The sequence below is a fragment of the Balaenoptera musculus genome, chromosome 13 (assembly GCF_009873245.2).
Source record: "Balaenoptera musculus isolate JJ_BM4_2016_0621 chromosome 13, mBalMus1.pri.v3, whole genome shotgun sequence".
Lineage (NCBI taxonomy): Eukaryota > Metazoa > Chordata > Mammalia > Artiodactyla > Balaenopteridae > Balaenoptera > Balaenoptera musculus.
This window is the reverse complement of record NC_045797.1, coordinates 44,983,632-45,004,241: the sequence shown is the minus strand read 5'-3', so window position 1 is coordinate 45,004,241 and position 20,610 is coordinate 44,983,632. Positions and strand designations below refer to the sequence as shown.

The following is a 20,610-nucleotide window of genomic DNA, read 5'->3' as shown; positions in this document are numbered from 1 at the left end:
TTCCTCATCCCTTACCAAGACCTCCTGTTTAAGATAACTCATGAAAGTGGTTACTATGGTGCCTGGCCAGGGCAGGCGGTTTCAGTCATGGTTCCCCTAACAATTGCCTCCATCATCTCTGGCCTGGACTGTTTCAAGAGCCTCCCAGCTAGTAGACTGCCCCGGCACTCCATCCCCTATCATCTTTCTTAAACAGCAGCCAGAATGATCCTGTTGAAATATGTCAGGTCATGTCACATCTTGGGCCTTGAATGGCTTCCCATCTCATTCAGAGTGAAAGCCAAAGTCCTCACAGTAGCCTACAAGGCCTGAAGTGATCTGGTCCTTCTTCCCTCTCAGACCTCACCTCTCTCTTTCTCCCTCTGCTCCAGCTACATTAACTCCTTACTGTCCCTTGACTATGCCAAGTTGCTCCTACCTCAAGACTTGTGCTGTCTTTGGAAAGATTTCCCCAAATATGTCTGCATGGCATGGGCCCTCAACTCTTTCACATCTTTGCTCAAAATGTCACCTTTAGGAGACCTTCTCTGACCCCCTATTTTATTTCTTTTTTAAATTTCTTTTTTTTTTGCCCGCACTGCGCAGCTTGTGGGATCTTAGTACCCATGCCCCCTGCAGTGGAAGCACGGAGTCCTAATCACTGGACCACCAGGGAATTCCCGGACCCCCTATTTTAAATCCCCCCCCAAGCACTCTCTGTTCCTTTCCCCTGCAATTGTTTTGTTAATGTAACATTTACCATCATCTGATATATTTTAATGGATATATTATTTATTACCTGCACTGCCACATGCTCAAATCTAAGTTTCATGAGGAGTTTGAGTTTATTGATTGAACAGTGCCAGACACAGGGAAGGCTCTACAAGAAAAAAAAAAAAAAGAATGAATTAATTTAACAGTTAACATGAGAAATGAGAATTGTTTACTAAACAAAGTAACACCTGGGACACTGGGTAAGAATCTGTGATTGTGCTTACAGTGGAACCTTTAAGAAGCTCAGTGGAATCCAGGCAGGTGGGACACGCTGGGGAACGCAAACCTTTGGTTTGTGTGGCTGGCTTCCCTCCTCAGCTTTTGGACTCCTTTGTTGAAGATAAGGATGGGGCTGGTGTCATGTTCATCTTTACTTAGTTTAGCTTAGGTAAATTGAGGCTGCAGGTATTGCATTTTACATGATTATATCAAAGTATGTGATACTATTCAGCTAGCTTCTCCATTATCCAGTCTGTCATAAACTTTCAGTAAGGAATCTTGTGTGGCTTTTACTGAAGTGAGAATATTTATATCTCTCCCTCACCTCCTGTCATTCTTTCTTGATTCATATATCCCTTTCCTAAAGATCTAATTCATTGGAGCATCTAGAGAGCTTTTTGTTGGGTTTTATACTCCAAATGAAGCACAGTTTTATCTCAAGAGAAAAATAGAAGTTGAAAAATGAACAAATCTTTAACTCCAAGTTCTGTTTTTAGGCTGCTAGACTGTTCTCCAGTTAATCAGTGCCTGGAATCTGCAGCCATCATTGGGATGACATAATTTTGCAAATGTAGTTGTTTCAAAGAACATGTTGTACTTAGTAGGGTGCAGGCAGGACCCTTCCCCACAATTCTCCATTTAAACCAGCTCTGAAGATTTACCCTTCTTCATACCTTGGGTCCCATACCTTTTAGGTAATTCTTGGATAGCAAAAAGTCTAGTCCATATTAGAGATTCACATTTGGATAGCATTACTCTTAAAAGGGGTGAGGATCTTTTTAATATAGGGCAGTTTCCTCCTGCAGGATCCCACTTTGTTCAAGTCCCACTCCCCCCTCCACATCAGTATGAATGTAGTTTACTCCTGGGACTGCATCTCTCTGTCCTTCTGTCCTTCCCTCCCTTCCTCTGCTCTGTCATCGCTAGATGATACAGCCACAGTCTTTCACTTTTAGGCTTTCCAAAGTGCAACTGCAATTCCCATGTACCCCCAAATTCTAGGAGACACAAGTCAAGTTCTCCAAATGAGTCTCTGGAAAACTCCCTCATTTGAGGGGTAGGAACTCCCCTCTCCAGTCTCTTGTGGGGGGGGTCGGGGGACGAATGAACAGATGCTGGGAGCAGACCTCACCACCTGCTTATTCAGCCTCAGTGAATTTTTCACCAACTCATGTAGTCTGGAGGTGGGTCATAACTTAAGGCTGATAAAACTGGTTTTTCAATGTTTTTAACATGTTCAGAAAAACATGGAAAATACTTGACATCTTGTGCAAACAATAGAGGCCTCAGCTGAACCCGAGATTCTCTCCCACCAGTCATTTTAGATCTGTTGATCAATTTGCCTGCCATCCCCAAGTCTCCCTCTTCATTTCACTCACAGTCCCTGAAATGTTATATGAAAGACTCTCTCTCTGTCCAGGTAACAGATGACTGAACTAGAGATGGACTCCTGACCTTGGGACCAATCCAAAGACTGGTCCAATCTGGTTCTCTCCTGAGAATATATACTGAGATTTAAGAGCCTGCAGTAAGATGGTGTTGGGTGCTTGAACTTAAAGTTATTTAGAGTCAGGACTGAGAGTCCTAATGGGCAAACTGCTGAATAAGCAGGAGAAGGAAGCAGACGGAGACAGGAAAGCATATAGCCAGAGACATGGAGAGAGCAGTGTCTATTCTCTTTCCATTTCCTGGAGACATTCTACCATACTGTCTGCATTTGTTTCTATGAATTTCTCCTATGTTCTTTTTTTATAGTCTCCCTTTTTATGTCAGCTGGTTGAGTGAGAAATGACTGCTCCTTGCAAAGAAATTGAACAGACTATAATAATAAACTTGTAAAAAATTATTTTTTTCTTTATGGCATGCTTTCTCTCCCTATTTCAATATTATGCCTCAATGGATAGCTTGAATTTAAAACCCTATCATGATCCCCCGCTACTCCAAGTACTGTCTGAGGACCAGCAGTCTAGGCCTCACTAGGAGTGTGTTAGAAATGCAGGATCTCAGCCTTCCCAGACCTACTGAATCAGAGGATCCCAGGTGATTTCATATTCATCTGATAGCTTGAGAAGCCCAACTGTAATTTACTCTACACATTTAGTCAAATCAGTCTTCCTAAAATACTGCTTTCATCATGTCCCTAGAATTTTAAATGGTTCCCCATTGCTCTCAGAAAAGTCAGATGCCCCGGCCTGACACTTAAGACCACAGTAAAATGGACCTAATCTACCTCTCCAATCTTTCTTATATCGATGTCCCACTCCAGCTAAATCAGTCTATTCAATTATTCTCCAAATGTGCCAAGTGTATTCAGGGTCTTTGCTCATGGCATTTGCCTGTCTGGAATTTTCATTCCCATCCCCCTACACATCCCTCCTTCAAAGACCAGTTCAGTTTCTACATCTCATCTCAGCTCACACTGTTGTTTCATCCTCTGAATATCTGTAAATCTACAGTGGCTATTCTAGGGTTGTGGGGGTTTTTTGTTTTTGTTTTTTTAATTTATAGCCTCTCCTCCTCATCAGTGCTTATCACAGTGCAGTGCATATAGCAGTGTTTTGATTCATTGGTTACATCTTTATTATTTAAAATGGTTTTTAATTGGGAAGAGACTTGTTACTTTATACAGCTCTAATTTTTCTAATTTCTTTGACCAAGCAGGGGTTAAGTCCAAACAGAAAGAAACTGAAAGCAGTGTGCTCATGTGCTTCAGTATTTGTAGGTGAAGTTTCATCACACTCTGAGAGTGCACTTATTTCCATGGCATTTTATTCCCCATCATTATACAAAGATGTGTTCTATTGATATATTAGCAAATGTTCTATAAGTGAAGGTTCTAATGGATCTCTTTTTAAAATATATTTAAGATATTATTGCAACTGATATTATACATACACATAGTTTAGGAGTCAATTGCTCTGTAATTCTTCTTGTGAAAAATAGTATCCCTCTCCATTCTCATCCTGCAATATCAGTCCTTGAGCTTTAGCTGAGTGAGGACTACATGAGTAGATGGCTCATGTGCTACTATGTTAAGTCCACATATGGGTTAGGCAGTTGGTCATGAGCCGGAGGAGTAGCAGATATGAGTGATTATAGGATTCCATTTGTAAGCCATTTTCACTCTCCCCTCCTTTAGATCTAAATTAGTAGAACATGGAAAAGCTGAGGAGACTTGAGATGGACCTGTACTAGGATCCAACAACCGAGAGTATGGTTCTCAAACCTGTGTGTGCATCAGTACCGCTTGGAGAGTTGTTACTGGGCCCTAACCCCAGTGATTCTGATTCAGGAGGTCTTGAGGTAAGGTCCCCAAATTTGCCTTTCTTTCTTCCTTCCTTCCTTCCTTCCTTTCTTTCTTAGCTAAGTTTTTCATTTGTTCATTTCTTGCATTTGAAGTACTCCTCAATGGCATCCTTTGCCTGAGACTCTTTGCCATAGTCCTTAACCAACATACAACTTCAGCCAACCACTTTATTGGGTTTTCCCTCTCAGTGAGTTTTACAGAGGCCTACTCATTCCTCTAGTTTCTTGTTGTCATCAACCTCAGTTAGGCTGGTTTGGTGTTAAGCACAAAGGGCCTCCACCAACTTGACATACATAGGCTCATCACAGTCGGATGCAAGCACACAAAGATGGACTTGGCACTTGTCTAAGGCTTTGGCAGCTTTGTGAGTTCCATGTGCTAGGCCATCATGGATGTAGATGGTCTTCAACACCTCTTGTAAAGCAGTATTAACGTCCATTATACCTCCAGCAGCAATGCCTTCCTTGACCATGGTGGTGGGTTATGGGTGCTGCCAATCTTGAATGCACCCGAGCCTCTGCCTCCACAGTGGTGGCAGGGAAACAGCAAGGGTTTTCCTTTCTAACAGATTCCTAGATGATTCCTAGCTGATGCTACTGCATCAGGAATCACTAGGACTGCATTTGAGACTGCATTTGAGAATGCAGGACTGCAAATGCAAGACTGCATTTGAGAATCACTAGTATAGTGGGGAGAAAAATATCAAAAGGGAAAAAGAGCCAAACTAGTATGATTTGTTAGTCCAGGTCCCTCTTGATATCTATTTTTTTGAAGGTGTGAAAATTGTAACATTAATTCAAATAACAGCATTTAATTTAACAAAGAGAAAAGGCATAGTTTGTTTAAATAGAGCTAGTTATGGTTTTTGCTCTTTACATCAAACATTTGCAAACATCAATCTCTATCTGTAGAAAGATTTTAGTTTTATTTATTAAAATTTGTGAATGTGAAGGAAATATGTTTTGATTTCATATGACAGTGAAATTAGTAAACAATGATATAAGTAGTCTACAGATTGCCTTCATCTTGTGTTCTCTTTGATGTTTTGGATAAACTGATTTTTTACCCACTAATTATTGGTCATGTTATCATTTTGCCATTGAATTTTTTGTGCTTGCTGTGTTTTATCTTTACTGGGTTTTTTTTTCCTTTTTACAAAGATTATATTGATACTAAGTGAGTTGCCCTCAGATTACTTCCTAAAGAATGGAATCTACAACGGTGCTCTTAGAGCAGTAGGATGATACATTGTGTTTTTATTTTTAATGATCATCTTAAAAATCAAGATACAGCTCCTGCTGAATAATGATAAAACTGTACTTGTTTTGTGATTGCTTCCCCTCTGGGAGAGGAAATATCAATGCAATACTTTCCTCAAATACAGTTTAAAAATATTGCTTTTATTTTTTTTTCTTTCCAGTTTTATAGAGATATAATTGACATATAGCACTGTATAAGTTTAAGGTATACAGCATAATGATTTGATTTACATATAATACATCATGAAGTTATTATCACAGTAAGTTTAGTGAACATCCATCATCTCATATAGGTACAAAATTTTAAAAATAGAAAAAAATTTTTTTCTCATGATGAGAACTCTTAGGATTTAGTTTTTAACAATTTTCATATATAAGAGGCAGCAGTGTTAATTATCATTGTACATTACATCCCTAGTACTTATTTGTCTTATAACTGGAATTTTGTACCTTTTGACTGCCTTCCTTCCTTCAACCAATTCCGCTTTCCCCACCCTCCACCTCTGCTAACCATAAATCTGATCTCCTTTTTTATGAGTTTGTTTGCTAATTTTTGAAATATGATTGACCTACAACACTATATTAGTTCCTGTTATGCAACAGAATGATTAGATATTTCTACATTTCAAACTCATCACCACAATGTCTAGTTACAATATGTTACCATACAAAGATATTACATAGTTATTGACTATATTCCCCACACTGTACATTTCATACCCATGACTCATTTATTTTGCAACTGGAAGTTTGTACCTGATAATCTCCCTCATTTCTTTCCTGCCCCTCCCCTTTGGCAAACACCTGATTGTTCTCTGTATCTGTAACTCTGTTTATGTTTTGTTATGTTTGTTCATTTGTTTTGTTTTTTGAGATTCCACTCATAAGTGAAGTCATATGGTATTTGTCTTTCTCTGTCTGACTTATTTCACTTAGCATAATAACCCTCTGGCTCCCTCCATGATGTCAAAAATGGCAAGATTTCATTCTTTTTTGTGGCTGAGTAATATTCCATTGTACACACACACACACACACACACACACACACAGATCTTTATCAATTCACCTATTGATGGGAACCTGTTGACGTTGCTTCCATGTTTTGGCTATTGTAAATAACGCTTCAATGAACATAGGGGTGCATATATCTTTTTTAATTAGTATTTTTGTTTTCTTCAGATAAATACCCAGGAGTGGTATTGCTGGATTGTATGATAGTTCTATTTTTAATGTTTTGAGGAATCTCCATACTGTTTTCCATAGTGGCTGCACCAATTTACATTCCCACCAACATTGTACAAGGATTCCCTTTTCTCCACATCCTTGCCAATATTTGTTATTTGTGGTCTTTTTTTTTTTTTTTTTTAAATAATTATTTATTTATGGCTGTGTTGGGTCTTCGTTTCTGTGCGAGGGCTTTCTCCAGTTGCGGCAAGCGGGGGCCACTCTTCATCGCGGTGCGCGGGCCTCTCACTATTGCGGCCTCTCTTGTTGCGGAGCACAGGCTCCAGGCGCACAGGCTCAGCTGTTGTGGCTCACGGGCCTAGTTGCTCCGCAGCATGCGGGATCTTCCCAGACCAGGGATCGAACCCGCGTCCCCTGCATTAGCAGGAAGATTCTCAACCACTGCACCACCAGGGAAGCCCTATTTGTGGTCTTTTTGATGATAGCCTTTCTCACAGGAGTGAGATGATATCTCATTGTGATTTTTAATTTGCATTTCTCTGATGATTAACAATGTTGAGTGTCTTTTCATGTGCCTGTTGGCCATTTGCATGTCTTCTTTGGAAAAATGTCTATTCAGATCTTTTGCCCGCTTTTAAATAAGGTTGTTTGTTTTTTTGACATTGAATTGCATGGGCTATTTATATATTTTGGATATTAACTCCTTATTGGTCATATCATTTGCAAATATTTTCTCCCATTCAGTAGGTTGTCTTTTTGTTTTGTTGATGGTTTCCTTTGCTGTGCCAAAGCTTTAAAGTTTAATTAGGTCCCATTTGTTTATTTTTGCTTTTGTTTCCTTTGCCTTAGGAAACAGATCTGAAAAAATATTGCTATGATTTATGTTAAAGAGTGTTCTGCCTATGTTTTCTTATAGGAATTTTATGGTTTAAGGTCTTACATTTAACTCTTTAATCTATTTTAAATTTATTTTTGTGCATGGTGTGAGAGAGTAGTCCAGTTTGATTCTTTTCCATGTAGCTATCCAGTTTTACCAGCACCATTTGTTGTTGAAGAGGCTGTCTTTTCCCCATTGTATATTCTTGCCTCCTTTGTCATAGATTAATTGACCATAAGTGTGTTGGTTTATTTCTGGGTTCTCTATTCTGTTCCACTGATCTATGTGTCTGTTTTTGTGCCAATACCACACTGTTCTGATGACTGTAGCTTTGTAGTATACTCTGAAGTCAGGGAGTGTAATCCCTCCAGCTCTGTTCTTCCTTCTCAAGATTGTTTTGGCTATTTGGGATCTTTTGTGGTTCCATACAAATTTTAGAATTATTTGTTCTAGTTCTGTGAAAAACGCCATTGGTATTTTGATAGGAATTGCATTGAATCTGTAGATTGCCTTGGATAGTATGGTCATTTTAACAATATTAATTCTTACAATCCATGAGCATAGTATATCTTTCCATCTGTTTGTGTTGTCTTCAGTTTCTTTCATCAGTGTCTTATAGTTTTCTGAGTACATGTCTTTTATGTCCTTTGTTAGATTTATTCCTGTGTATTTTATTCTTTTTGATGTGATGGTAAATAAAAATATTGCTTTTAAACAAGGTTTTAAAATACCTTACTAGTGACTATAAAACAGTAGGTGAAAAAAATTTTTAAGCCAAAAACTATATATCCCAGTAATTGCCGTCAATTTAGAAGGCAATATAGTTACTTCAGTTATTCTGTCATTACCTAAAACCAAGATCAACAAACTAGGGCCTGTGGACCAAATGTGTTCCACCAACTGTTTTTGTAAATAAACTTTATTGTAATACAGGTAAGTTCATTCATTTTAGTAGTGTCTTTTGCTGCTTTCACACTATAACAGGAGAGTTGATTTGTTGTGACAGAGACCATATGACCCACAAAGCCTAAAATGTTTACTATCTGAACCTTTACAGAAAATGTTTACCAACTCCTGGCCTACCATGTAGTTTTGGGGCCCTTATTTTGTTTTTTATTTTAGAGACATGGAAAGTTTTTTTGAATAGCATTTATGATGGCAATTTTTGATTTGTTAAGGTAGACTTGATATTTCAAAAATACCATTAGTCATTTGAGTTAAAGAAAGGTAAATAACTTGAGTGATCACATGTTCTGATGCCATTTTGTCCAAAATATAATGAGGATATATTTTAAATAACCACACTGATTTCATTAGCAGGTTTGTAAGTAGGCTCTGAAGAACCAAAGTGGGATTCCTAGAATGTTTGAACAACAGTAGCATTATTGAAATAAACAACAGGTTCCCAAGGGGATTATCCTTTTAAATTAACAATTAGTTGGCTTATCTTTATTGCCTATTTTGCTTTCTTTTTAAAAAATCAATCCTGAATAAAAATGTCTACATGATTCCAAAACAACTGGACAAATAAGTTGCGCATTATCTAGAGTACAAAAGAAGTTGTAGGATGGAACTTTTTATTTTACAGCTGGGTTGTACTGGTGTTAAGTGTATAACCCTAATTTAGTTGAACCATCTGAGCAAATTTTAATAAACAGTTCACAGTTTAATAAACAGTTCATGGTTCACAGACTATTCTGTGAAGACAGTCACATTTTAAGTGCTCAGGCTACATAAATACTTTGGCTAGCCTTTGCAATGAGCAAAGTAAAAAATAAAAATTGACCCCTAGAGAAATTCCTATCATCTTACCAGTGCTATTACTGAGTTTGCTTTTCCCCACAACTTTTTATTCTGAAAAATTTCAAATCTATAGAAAAGTTACAAGAATAACAGGACTCATATACTCTTTTTCTTGATTCACCAATTTTTAATATTTTGTCAATTCGCTTCTCTCTCTCCTTTCGTTCCTTCCTTCCTCCCTTCCTTTTTTCTTTTGCTGAATCATTTGAGAATAAGATGCAGACACAACATTTTACCCTTAAATATTTTAGCATAACCTAAGAGTATAAACCTATGGTTATTTCAAAAAGTTTTCATGAATTTCCAAGTGATTATGCTTTTTTGTTGTGTTGTTATTTTTGTGGTTGATGATATCATTTTACATCTTATGTATGTAGGTGTGAACATGTATTTTATTATTCTTGAGTAAATACCTAGGAGTGGAATTGCTGGATCCAGTGAAAAGTGTATGTTTAACTTTACAAAAAATCACCACACTTTTTTAAAGATTAAGTATCATTTTTGCATTCCCATAATCAATGTTGGAGAATTTCAGTTGCTCTGTATCCACAAGAACACTTGATTTTGCCAGTCTTTTGCATTTTAACCATTCTAATATGTTTGTAGTGGTATTGCATTATGAGAATTTGCATTTTTCTTATGACTAAACATGTTGAATTTTTTCATATTGCATTTATACACCATTTTGGGGGTGTATGGTGTCTATTTAAATATTTTGCCCATTAAAAAAAAAACTTTTAATTTTAGAACAGTTTTAGATTTACAGAAAAATTGCAAAGATTGTACCGAGAGTTCCCATATGCTCTGTACCCAGTTTCCTCTATTATTAACATCTTACATTAGCATGGTAACATTTGTTACAATGAATGAATCAATATTTATACATTATTATTAATGAATGTACATACATTATTCATATTTCCTTAGGTTTTACCTAATATCCTTTTTCTGTTTCAGAATCCGATCTAGGATATCAGATTACATTAGTCATCATGTCCTTTTGGCTCTTCTTGGCTACGACAGTTTCTCAGACTTTCCTTGTTTTTGATGACCTTAATAATTTTGAGGAGTACTCATTAGGTATTTTGTAGAATGTGGAATGCCCCTCCATTGGGATTTGTCTTATATTTTTCTTTTGATTAGACTGGGATTATGGTTTTGGGGAGGAATACTGCAGAGGTAAAGTGCCATTTTTATCACAATATAACAAGGATACATACTATCAAATGACATCACTGTTGATGTTGACCTTAATAACCTGGCTGAGGTGATGTTTGTCAGGTTTCTTATATTTTTTTTCTCAAAATGTGTTTTGTATTTTTCATTTTTATACATTTCCAAAATAATAGCTGATCATAATACTCCCAACCTCATTATTTCTTTCTCAAAAGTGTCCTTCAGTATAAACATGACAGTTCAGCTAATTTAGTCTTCGATGCTCTCCAACTTCCTTTTCCTCTAACAAGTCTAACAAGCTGTAACAGCGACCACAACACAGTCTGTGCCCTCAAGAAACTCATCGTTCAGGGAGTGGCTAGAGAAGTAAATCATTGCAATGCTATGGGACTGACATGTGCTATAATAGAGGAAATTTCGGGATGCTGTGGAGGATGCCATGTCTCATTGGTGTATAAAGAGGAGGCTTTATGGAGGAAATTATTTCTAGGCAGAGACCTGAATGAGAAGGAATTAGCCAGATAAAGCTGGAGAGGGGATGAGGAAGAGTTCCAGTTAGAGAAAGTGGCTTCTACAGACCAGTAAGCTACATAGACCATTGTGTGTATTGGATATTCAGGTAGTTTATGAGGATTAAAGTCCAAGGCAAACTGACCAGTGACAGTATTGGCTGGAGAGTGAAGAGAGTCCAGAATGCAAATACTTTACAAATCACATTAAAGAGTTTAGACCAGCAAGGGTGGGGGATAGGAGGAGGGCAGTACTGTCTCCACTCCCCAACAATTTATAGGATTTCTTGCTTCTAATGTAATCATGGCCAAGCATTTAAAAATTGAACTAATGTTGCTTATGTTAATTATTTTTATTTCCTCTTTATATTAAAGTTAGAGTGTTAGATTAAAATTATTTAAAAATTGTGTATATAGATAGGTTACTTTCTCTATGAGTTTCCTTTCAGGATAGTAAGGGGGGGGATAGTAAATTTGATGAAAATTATGTGTTATATAAAATTTTTCCTAATAGGTTGAGAGCCACTGGTATAGACCATGCTGAAGACATTGAAGAGTCCCTGAAAGGGTTTAAGTAGGGGAATGACATGATCAGATGTACATTTGGGTAAGATCATTCTGGCTATAATGTGGAGAACAGATTGGAAGGGGCCATCTTGGGAGAATGTAGGCCAGTGGGATGGCTATTGTGGTAATCCAGGTGAGAGTTGATGGTGGCCTGAAATAAGGTATTGGTCATGGAGACAGAAAGAACATAATTATGTTTTCCCCTGGATTCTCTAAAGAGTTAGCTTTACTTTTGCCATTATATTTGCTTTCAAGACCAAAAGAATATTTGAAATTTCAGGTATTTAAAAAAATAATGGGGAAATACTTTGCAGCAGAGATATTCCCCAAATTTCTTGAATCATATCAATAGTGTAATAATTTGGAGTCAGACTCTGGTTAAGAAGTCTGAGTCCTCACTGTGACATTGAATAGCCTTAGCCTTGGGCAAATTGCTTAACTTCTCTAGGCCTCAGTTTCTTCATCAGCAAAATGGGGATATTAATTATGTCTGCCATGTTGTAATTCCATGAGCATCAGTATTCACTTCACCTACTTATTAGACCAGCCCTGACTCTAGCTAAAAATAATTTCAGAGGCAAATTGCATAGTTATCTTTCAAGCAGTTGTATTGGACTTAACTATCTACATGGTCACATTTTTGTTCCATATTGGAACAAATTTCAGACAATTCTAAGATTGGAATGGCTGACCATGATTAGCAGCCATGAAAGAGTGAAACTTGTCTGTTGGCACCAGGCTTTAACCCAATGCCAGATGTTTCCCCTTTATAATTTGCTATCATCCTTTGGGGCCATGGAGAAGTATCTTCTAAGGACTTGTAAAGGAGGAAATAAAACTGCCCTCTGAGAATAAGCTGTAGGATCATGGCAGAAAAACATATAATTACCTGAAAGAGACACACTTGGGCCAGCTCTCAATAAAACGTCAATAACCTAATTGAAGATATTTTAATATGTCTAAAGATATCAGTCAATAAAGGATTGATTAGCCTTCAATCTCTAGATTTAAAAAAAACACACAGGCAAAACTGTCAGTACCCATCCAAGCTCAGATTAGGAAAGGAAATCTTAGCTTGCACGTTTCTGGTTCTGATTAGAGGTGGATGTAGGGATTACAGCTAATGGATTATTGAGGACTTTGATTCTTTTTGTAATATAATCTCAACTGAGATTGATGCTGTAGTAGGTATTGTAAGTTGTCATTATTTCTTTTCTTCTTTTTCCTTAGGAATAGGACCCTTTATTTTTCAATGAGCACAAAGTCACCCAGAATAAGGACCATATTTCCAGCTTCCTTTGAAACTAGGTGTGTCTATATGACCAATTGTTTGTCTATGGGATGCAAGCTGACATGGTGTGTGCAACATTCAGTAAGTTTCCATAAGAAAAGGGCATGCTTTCCTTTACCTTTTCCTTCTTCTGCCTGGTTAGAATGTGTATGTGATGGCTGGAGATTAAGCAGCTATCTTGAACTATGAAGTTGAAACCTTGTGTTGAGTATAGCCGAGCAACAAGGTAGAGGGAGCCTGGGAACCTGATAATGGTGGATCTGCTACATCAGTCTTGGACTATTTAATCTGGACTTTATTTTTATGAGAGATCATAACTTGTTCAAGCGTACTTTGTTCAAGCTCCTTATATTGATATTTGGGGATTTCTACTACTCACAGCTGAATCTAATCTTAACTAATACAGATGCCTCAGAGTCAGTATTTGTTTCCTTTTGCTGAATGAATTACCACAACCTAATGGCTTAAAATAATACATATTTATTCTATTATAATTCTGCAGGTCAGGAATCTAAAATGAGTCTCACTAAGCTAAAATCAAAGTGACAGCAGTGCTGCACTCCTTCTTGGAGACTTCAAGGGGAAATCCATTTCCTTGCCTTTGTAAGCTTCTTTAAGCTGCCTGTATTCTTTGGCTCATAGACCCCTCCCGGCATCACCCAAAGCTCTCGTTTCCATAGTCACATCTCTTCCTACTGCCTTTGACCTTCTTTTCTCTCTCTCATAAGGGTGCTTGCAATTATACTGGGCCTACCTCAATAATCAAGGATAATCCTCCCATCGCAAGATCCTTCATGTAATCACACCTGCAAAATCCTTTTGCTGTGTAAGGTAACATATTCACAGGTTCTGAGTATTAGGATGTAGACATCTTTGGGGGGGCCCAGAGATGTCTACATCCTATTCTGTCTGCCACAGAGTCTTTTAGTCTAGTTCCATATGTTTACCTATCTTTATTCTTATTACTGAGCAACATTTTGATTATGATTTGACTTCCCACTTAGGCTATCCCTGGGGAGAAAATATACACATCATACAGACACTGAGGTTTCTGTCCCTATGCAGAGATTTCTCATGGCAAATTAGTAAAGTACCTTCTGAGTATGAATTGTCTCTCTTTGCCTTGACTTCAAGGAGAAAATGCACTAATTATGCCAATGAGAGCATTCTGGTCCATGTGAGAGTTTAATTTCTCACTGCAAATGAATAAACTGGCATTTGGATGTCTACCTCTATCTCTTGTGCATGAGTCAACCTCTTGGAGCCTGTACCCAGCACACTGCCAGGAGTGAGTTTCTGGGTCAGATCCTGAAAACTGGCCAGATCTAATTGTGGTGCTTCTATGAATCCTGCCCAGCTCCTGCTGCCTTCCCTGGATGACCCCTTGACCACTTCCCTTTAATGTCCTTCTCCACTGATTTCTAGATCATTCAGTTAAAAGGAGTTAGTCAAAGGTGTGTGAAGTAATGTTGTCCTTATATAATGTTTTTTAATATAGAAAAAATATTAGAAAATATTTTAATGGACATTTGATTTGTTTTATTTTTTAAAAAATACTATTAGCTAGTATTTCTGACAATGTAACAATAAATAAAACATACTTTTAGTTAACTAATAAATGAATAGAGCATATGGAAAAATTGAAATTCATTAAACAAATGAATTCTAATGTAACATTTTAAAGTAAAACGGTTATCAGGGATCATATCAGCAGATAAGGTATTGTAAATACCAATCAACTATAAGAAACTTGAAGATTCTTTCAAGAATATTGATGTGACTTAGAACTAGCAGATTCTTTTCACCCAGTGCATCAGATTGGGATAAACATTTCCCAAGAGTGTAACAATCTCTAAAACTTTCTCTCCTACACAGTGAAATGACTATAATTTAATATTCAATGTTACCAACACCTTCGCTTACATAATAAAGAAATTAAAGAGTAAAGTAGGAAAAACAAGCTGGATTTATTGAGACAACTCCAGATCATCACTTCCTGGAAGGTGGGAGGACAGAGTTATTCTTATCTCTGAGCCTCCTGATTTAAACATTTGTTCTGTGTCCTTGGCCTGGAATGCCCTTCTTGTTGGTCTAGTAAACAGTTCTTCAGTCTCCAAGATTCACATTAAATATTACCTTCTCTGTGAAGGTTTCCTTGTGTCTAAGGGGAAATTAACCCTTCCCATCTTTGGTGCTACCACTATATACTCTGTACTTTTGGCAGATATGTGTATATATACATATAATTTAGTTTACTTAATATAGCACTTACTATAATACTATACTAGGCATTCTTCCAAGCACTGCATAAATATTCAGTCATTTAATCCCCATAACAGTCCCATGAGGTATATTATCTATCTATCTATTCAATATCTGTCTATCTATCTATCTATCTATCATTACATATATATATGATTTATTATAAGGAATTGGCTCATGTGATTATGGAGGCTGAGAAGGGGGCCCATAGGGGGGCTGAGAAGTCCCAGGATCTGCACTTGGCAAGCCGGAGACCTAGCAAAGCCAGTAGTGTGGTTCCAGTCCTAGTCTGAAAGCCAGCATAATGTTTGACCAAATGTCTGGGCACCCATGGCAGAGTCAAGTTGACACATAAAATGAGCCATCACAGACGTGTAAACAGAGAAGGGCTCGGGGCTTCCCTGGTGGTCCAGTGGGTAAGTCTCTGTGCTCCCAATGCAGGGGACCCAGGTTTGATCCTTGGTCAGGGAACTAGATCCTGCACGCATGCCGCAACTAAGAAGTCCGCAAGCTGCAAGGAAGATCCTGCGTGCCACAACGAAGACCCGGTGCAACCAAAATAAATAAATAAAAATAAATAAATGTTAAAAAAAAAAAAACAGAGAAGGGCTCAATGAGAAGGTGACATCTGAGGGAAGGAGGTGAGTGAGTGAGTCATGTCTTGGGGAAGAACATCCAGGATCAGCAAGTACAAGGGTCTTGAGATGCCTGTAAGTTTTAAGGAACGGAAACGCGTAGAGAGAGTCCTACTAGAATGGAACAGGCAGGGGAGAAGGAAGCTGGAGAAGCAATGGGCCAGGGCAGAGCATGAAGGGCTTTATAGGAATTTTAGGAGTTGAGCTTTTACTAAAAATGTCATTGGAAGGTTTTTGAGCAGAAGGGTGACCCTCTCTGATTTATGTTTTATCAGCATCACTCTGACTTGCGTGTTGAGAATAGTCTGAATGGTGTCAAAGATGGAAGATGGGAGGCTAGTTGGGAGGCTCCTGCAGTAATTTAGGTGAGAAACAGTGGTAGTGATAGTGGAAGTGATGAGAAGTGGTCAGATTCTGGACATATGTTGATGGTTAAGCTGACAAGTAAGATGTGGGGAATGAGAGGAAGAAAAGCATCAGGGATGACCTTCATGTCTTGGCTTGAGCAACTGGGGAAAAGTAGAAGAGGCACAGGGTTTGGCAGTAGGGAGGTAGCAAGAGGAGGTCAGGAGTTCAGTTTTGGACTTGTTAAATTGAGATGTCTATCAGTCATCCAAGTGGAGATTTAAGGAGGCAGCTGGATATGTGAGTCTGGAGTTCAGGGGAGAAATGCAGGCTGGACACACATATATTGGATCATATTTAAGACCATAAGACTAGATGAAATCACCAAATAAGTGAAGAAAATAAAGAGAAGAGGTCCAAGGACTGAATTTTGGAATACTCCAAGTTTTGGAGGTCAGAGACTTGAAGAGAACCCAACAAAGAAGACCGAGGAGGAACCAGAGATATAAGCGGAAGACCAGCCATAGTAAAGAAGCCCAGGACTTGGGCACTGATACAGGTGGTGGGTGTTTGTGGGAGCTCTCTTCTGACTCATTCTATTTCCTCAGTGAAATAGGAAGCAAGGTCATCAACAGAGAATGAAAGTGGGTGGTGAGTAGGTATTTGAGGTTTGAGGACAGAGGTAAAGGTATGAAATACCACCTGAGAGAGAGGGATAATAAAAGGATTCGAGAAATATAGTATGATTGCTGGCAGGATTAAGGGCCAACTCAAGGTTTATGATCATAAATTTAAAGTGGGATCTCTGCATGGTTTGGTTCTTCACCAGGCACATTTCGCTGCACAGGTGTAAGCATGGACTACAGGGAGCATTGCCTGTAACAAGGATCATTGTTTAGTCAAGTGAGCTTCTCAAAAGTGTCAGAAGGGGCAAGGGAGCTACGGGTACATGCAATGTATTTTAAGTGAAATTAAGCTGGGAAAGGAAACAAATGAATGTATGCATGAATGAATGAATGGTTTCCTTAGTTGGAACACATTTTTTTCTCTCCCATGGATTGATTCAAACTCGCTTTCTTCTTCTTCTTTTTTTTTTTTAATAAATTTATTTATTTATTTATTTTTGGCTGTGTTGGGTCTTCGTTTCTGTGCGAGGGCTTTCTCCAGTTGCGGCAAGCGGGGGCCACTCTTCATCGCGGTGCACGGGCCTCTTACTGTTGCGGCCTCTCCCGTTGCGGAGCACAGGCTACAGACGTGCAGGCTCAGTAGTTGTGGCTCACAGGCCTAGCCGCTCCACGGCATGTGGGATCTTCCCGGACCGGGGCACGAACCCGTGTCCCCTGCATTGGCAGGCGGATTCCTAACCACTGCGCCACCAGGGAAGCCCCCGCTTTCTTCTTAATGGCCCATGTAAGAACTGTACCACCCAGAAACCATGCTTGTGGTTAAACATGCTCTTGGATGAGCATAATCTAAGAGGGGCAAATGTTATATCATGGGTCATAGTGTAGAGGGATTTTGCTGTTTAAGTTTTCCCTTAGGTTGTTTAGAATTTTTCTTCCATTCAAATATTAGCTTGTTCTGGCAGCAAAACACTGAACTCTGGTAAATGCTAGAGGGTGAGTCACAGAAGTTTCCACAGACATTCAATTTTTTTTCCTTTTTCTTTTTGGCCATATCTCAGTATCTTTCTAAGTGTCTGGTGAATGATATTTGAATTGATCCTAATTAGGGGTGTATGTCAAGGGGCATGAGGATGAAGGGACTCTTATTCCCTTTGGGTCCCTGTTTGGCTTCAATTTTGTATTCAGCAGGCAGAGAGACAGCCTTTGTTTACAATGCAGAGTCTCCTTTAATCCAAGGTAAGTGTCAGAGAGGACCAAGAAACAAGGTACAAGGCCAACCAACGTATTACATCGACACACCCATCAATTCCACCTCCCTAAGTTTTAAATATGGCACAAAATAAATGCTCTTTCTACTTCACTCTACATAACCATCAGTCTATACATAGCATGGCCACTCCCTAACCAAAGCATCGTCACTGTTCGTGGTCAGAGACCTTGGTGTATGTGGCGTGTGTGTGTGTGTACTATTTTAAAACTGGTGTCCTAAAAATAGTTGTGTACAAATAGAAAATGCATGCTTGTTGAGTTCAGGCTTGTTAAGCCCTGGATCTCTTAGCCTGGGAGTATGGCAAGTATATCTTGTTCTATTACGTAGAAATCCTAACCAAGGGAGAATCCAAAGGAATCCAATACCCAGGCGCTCCTGCTTAGACCGGTGGTTCTCAACAGGGGCAGTACCACCTTTTAGGATGTGTTATGGGAAATGTGGGTGCATTTTTGGTTATTACAGTGATTGAAGACATGCTAACTGGTATTTGGTGGCTGAGGGCCAGGATTGACAGATGTTTGGAACAGTTCCATGGGACACAGAAATTGTCCTGCCCAACTATCAAATGTCCTTTAAGGCATTGGTGTGGGTGAAAAACCTATTTATAATTATCTGAACATAACCCTAACTCTAATTTTTATTTCTCCTTTATATCACACTTGGAGCATTATGTTAATTTTAAAAAGTTTTTTTTTTTTTTTTTTCTGTATGTTGGTAGGTTATATCATCTATGAATTCCCTTTGAGGACCATGAAGGGATATTTCATTATAAAAAGGGGGTAGTGGGTCTGATACAATTGAGAACTACTCTTCTAGATATTTTCTTGTGCCTTATTCTTTCCATGCAGAATTTATAAGTTATCTATAATCTCATTCAGCTTTATCCATGAGAGGTAGGGAGGCACCAATTTCAGGAGCCCATATTTAAGTCCTAAAGTATGAAGAGTCTCAGGTGGAGGCTGCCTGTGATTCCTCCCTTCTTACCCCGTATTAAGAAGAAAGATAGGAATAGTCAAAATTTCTTGTAGAGGGACTTCCCTGGTGGCGCAGTGGTTAAGAATCCACCTGCCAATGCAGCGGACACGGGTTCAAGCCCTGGTCTGGGAAGATCCCACATGCCGCGGCGCAACTAAGCCTGTGCACCACAACCACTGAGCCTGTGCTCTGGAGCTCGCGAGCCACAACTACTGAAGCCCGCATGCCACACTACTGGCGTCTGCGTGCCTAGAGCCCATGCTCCGCAACAAGAGAAGCCACCGCAATGAGAAGCCCGCGCACTGCAACAAAGAGTAGCCCCCTCTTGTCGCAACAAGAGAAAGCCCGCACACAGCAACGAAGACCCAACGCAGCCAAAAATAAATGAATAAAAATAAATTAATTAAATAATTTTAGAAAATTTCTTGTAGAAAAAGAAATCACAGTAAAAAGGTGTGTGAGCATGGGGTAGTCTGGGGCTAGGCATCAGATTAGGTGGAAAGCCCCACCAGGGGCAGGGATTATGCCTTCTCTGTCTTCTAGTCCTCAGGCTCCAAACTCTCCTCCACCACAGATATCCACACACAACCAGTTCCTTTCCCTAGAAATGTAACTTGCATGTCCCAGTTACTCTATAAACTCTGCAAACAGATTTCCTTTGTTCTCAAGATATGTGTTGGACGGTAAAAGGTTTACACTAAAACATGCCATCCACCAAGCTCCAGACATTCCACTTGAATGAAGGTGCCAAGTGAAAGGTTTGGAAAGATCTTCAAAAGGAGATCCAGAGAGGCAAAGAGCTCATTAATCAGGACCCTACAATTACGAGGATCTGAGGCCTTTTCCCATCATTAGGGTGAAGCAGCTGCAAATAATCACAGTGGGAAGGAGCAGTACATGACACTGTGATATTATATGCTTAAAATTGCAATGGAAATGGCTAAATTACTTATTTATTTTTTAAAAGAGGGAAGCAGACTAATTAAAAAGGAGGTGTTAGCTATGGAGAACAGTATGGAGGTTCCTTAAAAAACTAAAAATAGAACTACCATATGACCCAGCAATCCCACTATTGGGCATATACCCTGAGAAAACCATAATTCAAAAAGAGACATGTACCACAATGTTCATTGCAGCTCTATTTCCAGTAGCCAGGACATGGAAACAACCTAAGTGTCCATCGACAGATGAATGGATCAAGAAGATGTGGCACATATATACAATGGAATATTACTTAGCCATAAAAAGAAACAAAATTCAGTTATTTGTTGTTAGGTGGATGGACCTAGAGTCTGTCATACAGAGTGAAGTAAGTCAGAAAGAGAAAAACAAATACCGTATGCTATGGAATCTAAAAAAAATGGTTCTGATGAACCTAGGGGTAGGACAGGAATAAAGACGCAGACATAGAGAATGGATTGAGGACATGGGGGTGAGGGGAAGGAGAAGCTAGGACGAAGTGAGAGAGTAGCATTGACATATATACACTACCAAGTATAAAATTGATAGCTAGTGGAAAGCAGCTGCATAGCACAGGGAGATCAGCTCGGT

General features: G+C 38.8%; 1 pseudogene; it reads right to left on the bottom strand.

Moving 5' to 3' along the window:
* Positions 1–4,352: 4,352 nt before the first annotated feature.
* LOC118906481 lies at positions 4,353–4,751 on the bottom strand (annotated as a pseudogene).
* Between the last annotated feature and the right edge of the window lie 15,859 nt (positions 4,752–20,610).